At 44.5% G+C, this 7048-nt stretch overlaps 1 non-coding gene across 1 annotated transcript; it reads left to right on the top strand.

Moving 5' to 3' along the window:
- Window positions 1–3751: 3751 nt before the first annotated feature.
- On the top strand, window positions 3752–3857 carry LOC125593920. Its single transcript, XR_007329711.1, has one exon. It is a non-coding gene; the product is annotated as a small nucleolar RNA R71 (small nucleolar RNA).
- Window positions 3858–7048: the final 3191 nt, after the last annotated feature.

The raw sequence follows: 7048 nt of genomic DNA on the forward strand, positions 1-7048 counted from the left end.
CTTCTTGCGAATGGTGTCCAGATCTTGCTGTAGTAGCTCGATTTTAGTGCTTAGCCAGTCCACGTTGTTGTTGAGAGGGCAGTAAACGTCGTTTATCCTCGTGTCGATGTATGAGACTTCCCATTCATCCTGTGTTGTGCTGAACATTGCGGTTCTGCAGGGATCTGGGCTGTAGGAAGACTGACGTCGATCGATGGTGCATGTGGTGCGTCGATCGATGCTGAGGTCGTAGCTTCCTTCTCAAGTTGCTGACGTAAACTCTCAATTTCTGTCCTCATTTCTGCCATACTTCTGAAAAGCTCATTGTAGCCTCTATCCAAAGGTTGATGTGTATCTTCTACCAATGATTTGAGCTCCTCTCCCAGTTTCTCCTGAGCTCCACAAATACCAAACACCATCTCATTGATTTCATCTTTGGTGTAGAGTTCTGGTGCCAGTCTTGTGAGTGTGAAGGAAGTGGCATGTTCTGGAAGACAGATGTGGCTCTCTTCAAAAAGAGATGCTCTTTCCAGTAATTTCCTGATGTCGTCCTTTGTGACAGGTATCATCTCACCAGCTACGCCTCGTGCGTGTCCACACTCATCTCTGTAGACTCCATACTCGTCCCTTTGTTCCCAAGTGAACTTTCTGGCTCCGTACATGTCAAAAGCGCGGTTCCCAAATTCATACCGTCTGTCGATCGACGTCGGGTCATCCCTATCGATCGACGTTGGTGTTACCCTGTCGATCGATGTCTCAGTTGTACCGTCGATCGATGCTTGCCCTTTTGGTTGGCGTGATAGATCTGGATTGATTTCTGTTGTGGCGACTCCTACGTGGTTGTTAGGATCTGTTTGAATGACGTCTGGAGTGCCACGTTGCTGTGAGAATAGGTTGTCAGGTCCATTGGCTACTTGAAGGGTATCTGCTATGTCCTCTCTGGACACTTGTAAGATCCTTCCATCCATTGCACGTGCGTTGCCATCTGGGTCCCTGAAAATACCAAATTCATCAGGTGTTAGAAAACCGTAATCAATGTTTGCATTATCATTCAATTTAGAAATAGAAAGATTAGGGTTTAGAGTAGTATCGATCGATGTAGATACGGTTGCATCGATCGATGGCAGAGTAATTTATGCAGAACTTGTGTTCTTGAGATGATTGCTCTTCATGGATTTTTCTGTTGATGTAGATGGAAGAGTGTTCATCTTTTTGCTTGTGTGTCTTGCTCTGGTGTGTGTAGGTGGTTTCGGGGTGCAAAACGATTTATATAGGTATCTATAAACCTAGTTGGAGAGGGAATATTCTCCTGCTCCTGAATTTTCGCTGCGGCGCGAATATCGATCGATGTTCCTGTGTGGGTGTCGATCGATGTGAGCGGTTGTTTTGCTGGACGAGGGTGGGTATCGACCGATGTGGAGTGCACAGCGTCGAACGATGTTGGAAACGTGTTGGTGAACTCATGTGTTTCGAATCTTTCATCCTGCAAAGACATTTCTATTGCACGTTCTTTCCAATAATCCTCATCGTATTCCTCTGTATGTTCCTCATTAGGTGAAGTAATTACAGTGTCAACTGCAAAACTTTCATGGAAACCACTGTCTGCCCAACTGCCTATGGAATAATCATCATGTCCTCTCTTGCTTGGAGGTTGGAAGGCAAAGTGTTGGTAACAATGATTAGGTGGAGCGAAATGGTCAACTGGGTGCATTACGTCGAGTGACGTGTTGTTGCGGTCATCGGTCACCGTTGACTCATTGGAATCGATCGATGGAAAGGTTGGGGTGTCGATCGATTCCGAGTACTCTGTTTCGTACTCCGATTCATACTCTGCTCCACAATGGCATGCGCCAATGAAGCCAAGTTCTTTCCCGTAATCCACAGAATTAATGACCTTTCTCTTAGGTCGGATGGGGTCGTAGTGGATGTTTGGGTCTATGAGCGTTAGACACAATTTGTTTTTGTTCATGTCACATACAGCTCCTACTGTAGCTAGGAAAGATCTTCCAAGCAGAAGTGAAGAGTTCCAGTTAAGCTCGATGTCTAGGACATGAAAATCTACAGGGACAAGGGCATTACCAATCTGTACCTCCAGATCTCTTATGATACCTCCTGATCGTTTTTTCTGAAAGATCCACGAAGGTGAAGGATTCTGTTGAAGGTTCGATGGTCAAACCAAGCTGGTCTGCCATGATCCTAGGGAGGATACTAACTGATGCTCCTGTGTCACACATTGAATGGGGAAATTCAACACCCTTGACTACGCATGGTATTGCAAACTTCCCAGGATCACTCTTCTTCGTCAATGTGATCATGTGTTTCATCTTCTCTCTGACTTGATGAAACATTCTCCTAATGTCCTCCTCAGTTACCTTTGTTTCTCTGAAGAACATCCACAACCGGTGTGTGAAGTAAGCTTCATCAAAAGGTTTTTCGATTGGGATTCTGAGGACTCTTTTAGTGAAACCATCCATCTCCTTATCGTTAGCTTCCCTCTTAAGGTTTTTAGGAATCTTCTCCTTTCTTTTCCTTAACCTTCTCCCTTCATTTCTTGTTTTCTTGAACTGGTTCTGGTGAACTATTTAAAGGGTTGGGTTTTGGTTCGGGTGGGTTAGCTAATGGTTTAGGTGGTGGTCTGAGTGCGTTGATGTAATCATTATCGATTGAGGGTAACCGCACTCGGTATGTCAGAGGTGCCTGTCGATCGATGGGAGGTGTGTTGTGACGATCGACGTCGGACTCACTCTGTCGATCGATGGTTGGCTCAACCGATCGATCGATTTTATCATAGAAAGGGGAGGGTGGGTGAGGATGCTTAGCTGCGAATTCTTCATGAGTTAGAATTCGAACCGCATTGCATTCAGTCGATTTAGCGGACGACGTCGATCGATGACTGGAGTAATCCGTCCATCGATCTTCATCATGGTCTGTCGATCGATGCGAGTTCATCGACATCGGTCGACACCATTGGGATCCGCCGAGACTCATGGAGCTTTCGATTTCGAAGTCTCCTTCCTCAAGCTTTTCATTTCTCACCACTTGCCAGAAATCATCATCTATGATGGCATTTACGTGGTGTTTTCCTTTGTCGGCTCCTGCCTCTCTAGCAAAAGCTTCTTGCCTCTTTATAGTCTCGCCCGTCTGAATTACTTGGGTTTCAAGTTTTCTCACCTGAGTCCCTAAGGTCTCGATTTTGGTGTTCAGATTGTTGTAGGCGGAGTCTATTTTACCGTTGAAATCCACGGTGATTTGTTGTTGTCCCAACAGTACTCGATCAAGCATTTCTTCGATCTTGCTTTCCTGAGTCTGGGGTGGTGGATTTTGGTAGTAAGAGTTCGAGTAGCTTTTGCTGTTGTTGAAGGGTGAACTTGTGAACTGGTTACTTCTTTGACCATTTCCAAAGAAGTTTCTGTTTCCGCCCTGGTTTCCAAATTTCTGGAATCCGGTACCTCCGATGTAGTTCACATTTTCTTCTCCTTCCGTATCTGCTACTTCTCCTTCAGCTGAACAGACTTGCTTCCTAAGAAGCTCGTGCACCACATCTAACTTAGCTCTTACTTCGTCCATCTGTTCCTTCCCGATAGAGGCTACAGACTTCTTCCGTTCAGAGTCAGTGTTTTTGGTGCTGCTGCTGTTAGCAAGGTTTTCGATAAGTCTCACAGCTTCCAACGGATTCCGAGTAGTGAAGTTTCCTTCACTCGCCGTATCAAGAGCCATTTGATACTGTAAGGCGAGACCTCGGAAGAAAGTGCTTAGCAGCTGCACTTCGTTAAATCCGTGGTGTGGACAGTCTCGCTGGAAGAACCTAAATCTAATCCACGCATCTTTGAAGGACTCTCCAGCCTTCTGCGAGAATGTGGAAATTTTGTTCCGAAGTTCTTCAGCGCGCGCCTCATCGAAGAAGTTTCGTAAGAAAGCATTCTTGATGTCGGCCAGGATGTTAAAGATCCTGTGGGTTGCTGCCTAAGCCAGTGCATCGCTTCTCCATTCAGCGTGTATCTGAAGAGCTTGCACAGCAGGTAATCTTCGGGGACTCCTTCCATCCGAATAGCAGCGATTAGATCCTCGAACCGTTCCAGATGGTCCATAGGATGCTCGTGCGGTAACCCAGAGTAGGGTATCTGCGACACGAGAGTGTAGTATTGAGGCTTCAGCTCGAAATTCTGCTTCTGGATCTCCGGAAGTCGAATAGCTGATCTGTTGGAATAGTACTCATCTGGGCGATTGTAGTCGGCCAGTGGTTTCGATCGAGCGTCCTCATCTACAGGTTGAGCAGCTCCTGTAGCATCAGCATCAGGGATTACAGTCCCCTGAGCATCTATTTTCTGACCTGTTGCATTACGCAGATGACCGGCCTGGTCATACAGGTTTCCGTTCTCGTCCTGTGTTAGAATAATAATGTTTACCATTTTTGACGACACGGTATCGATCGACGTACGCGGTGTAGTATCGATCGTTGTCGAACGATTAGGATCGATCGACGATGAAGGTCTGGTGTCGGTCGACGGTTGGTTGTGAGTATCGATCGACGACGAAGTTGTTGCGTCGAGCGATGTGGAACGTTGACCTCTACGGATGGTGCGTTCCAAATGAGCAGGATCGTCTGAGAACAGCAAGTCTTTCTCCTTGTTGCTTCTGGTACCGCTGGGCATGCACCTGAAAAGACAAGAAAAAGATTATGTTAGAAAGGGGGTAGAGAAAAGAATAAGAATCAATAAAACTAAATCTAATGGCGATCAAAGCTCCCCGGCAACGGCGCCAAATTTGATACCACTCAAATTACCCTAAGGAGTGTTACTCTCATCAAAAGAGGTTCAGATGTAGTACTTAGGGATCGAATCCACAAGGAGCTAGGGAACAATTAAATCTAGTGTTTATTAATTCTAAGAGTTGTAAATGTTTAAATGAAATAGCAATAGTAACAAGCGAAGTAAATAGTAAATGTAACTTGGTTGGAAATGATATTAGATGCAGGGCCACTATTCAGGTGTTGGAGATTATAATATCTATAGATGCCTATTTGTTGCATGCATGATATGTTAGAGCTCAACCGCTTAACTCAGTGATCAGCTGTCGCATGTTTCACTGGTTAACAACTAGATCTCGTGTCTCAACGGTTAGTATGTTGACAACGAAAGAGTGTCGATCGATGGTCCTATAGGGACGTCGACCGATACACCTTTGCCTACGTCGACCGATAGTCAGTTGAGGACATCGATCGACGGGTTCTAGCCAGGCCTATGCGCGAGTATGATATGCCCTATTAAGATACTAAATTGGCGGTTAGCCCTCTCTAGCAGTCCTAATATGATAGATAGATGTCAGGATGGGATAACAAGGGTGCTTGAGTATGCAATCCTATGATCATGTTCTAGTTAGCAAGGCTAAAACAAGCAATGAATACAAATCTATCATGAATATCACAACAAGGCAGATCTATAGTTTGGGGCTAATCCCACAAACCTATCTGAACCCTGGATCTAATAATTGAACTACTCAGACATAGCAAAGCAATTCATGACAATGAAGAAATGGAAATTCATAGTATAGATGAAAAGAAATGAAAACAAGGAGTTCCAATCACAAGTGATCTTCTCTCCAAACTCTCTCTCTCTCTCTCAAAGTGAAACTGTAACAAAAAAAAAGCTCTCTGCCGTCAAAACACTTAGGCAGTATATAATCTACTAGGTTAAAAACTCGTCAGGGCATTTTGGTAATTTGGCTTGGCCTTCAAGTCTGCTGATCCAAATGTCGCGTGTCTGATGTCTCGACATCGATCGATGGTACTTGTGTACATCGATCGATATTAATCTTCATCTGTCGAGGCATCTCCTGGTATCGATCGACAGCACTGATGCGCATCGATCGATTGTTCTTCCTCTCGTCGACCTCTACGTGGTCAGCTCGGGTGAAATGTCCTTTAAGCTCCAAAATGCTCCAAAGTCATAGCTTTACTCCGAAATGCACCTGAACCTGAAAACATACCTAGAAGAGTAGAAAACATAATATATATATAGTAAAACACCTATATACCATGGATGAAAACGGGTCAAATCCAAGGTATATCAATCACCTTAAGAACAATGTTGGTGACTGGAAAGAAAATGGCGGTATCACGAGGATGTGGCAAAACCGACGTTCATCAGCGACTACGTTTGGACAGGCCTGAAGGCCTATTGGATGAATCCTCGCAATATTCGCACGTCGAACAATTGCTCAGTGGCCCGGTTGACCCCTGATTCTGAAGGCAATTTATCGTTGCCCCGTACTTCTGGACAGACTCCACACGCCGGAATCGCCTTGTTGATGGTAAGTATTATTTATTTCTTAATTTAATTTTTTTTAATTAATAAATAATTTAATTAGTTACTAATGCATAATTTTTTATAATTTTTGTACGTAGGCCACTGAGGAAGGAGCACCACCATCCCTTTCTCGACTTTACAAGAAGACACACAGCCATAAAGATGTCACATTTGTCGATGCTCGGGCAGAAAGGATCCACAACGAAATGGAGACTTGGATCGAATAGGTTCAGACCCAGTTGTCTCAACAAATCCGGATGCCCAACCGGTCCAGTTGTCAACCGTCGAGCAGGATAAAAATTTTGAACATGTAAATTAATATGTTTATTTAAATTTTTATATATTTTTTTTATTTTTAAGATATATTTACTAATAATAAATCATACTTAATTATTTATTGAACATTATCCCGAAGAAAAGGGGACGGAAGGTCAGGATCGGTTTGGTGAACGATGTTCCTAGGGCGATAGCAGCTTACGCTGCTACAAGGGAGGAGGAACATGTTCGGCTCCGTGCAGATTTGACAGCTGCCAACGGAGTCATCTCGGAGCTGCAGACCACCAATGAGCTTTTTGCGAAAATGTTTGACCTCGTTGCGGATTCAAACCCGGTGCTTGCGCAGCAGTGGCGGAATGTACGTCCCCGCATTCACCGCGACCCGACTCATGAAGAGCAACCGGAGTTAGAGAGACAAGCCGAAGTCAATAGTTGCCAGCTCCGCGACGATCTTAACCTTCATTAGATTTTTTTTATGTACGTATTTT

The sequence above is a fragment of the Brassica napus genome (assembly GCF_020379485.1).
Source record: "Brassica napus cultivar Da-Ae chromosome A1 unlocalized genomic scaffold, Da-Ae chrA01_Random_5, whole genome shotgun sequence".
NCBI lineage: Eukaryota > Viridiplantae > Streptophyta > Magnoliopsida > Brassicales > Brassicaceae > Brassica > Brassica napus.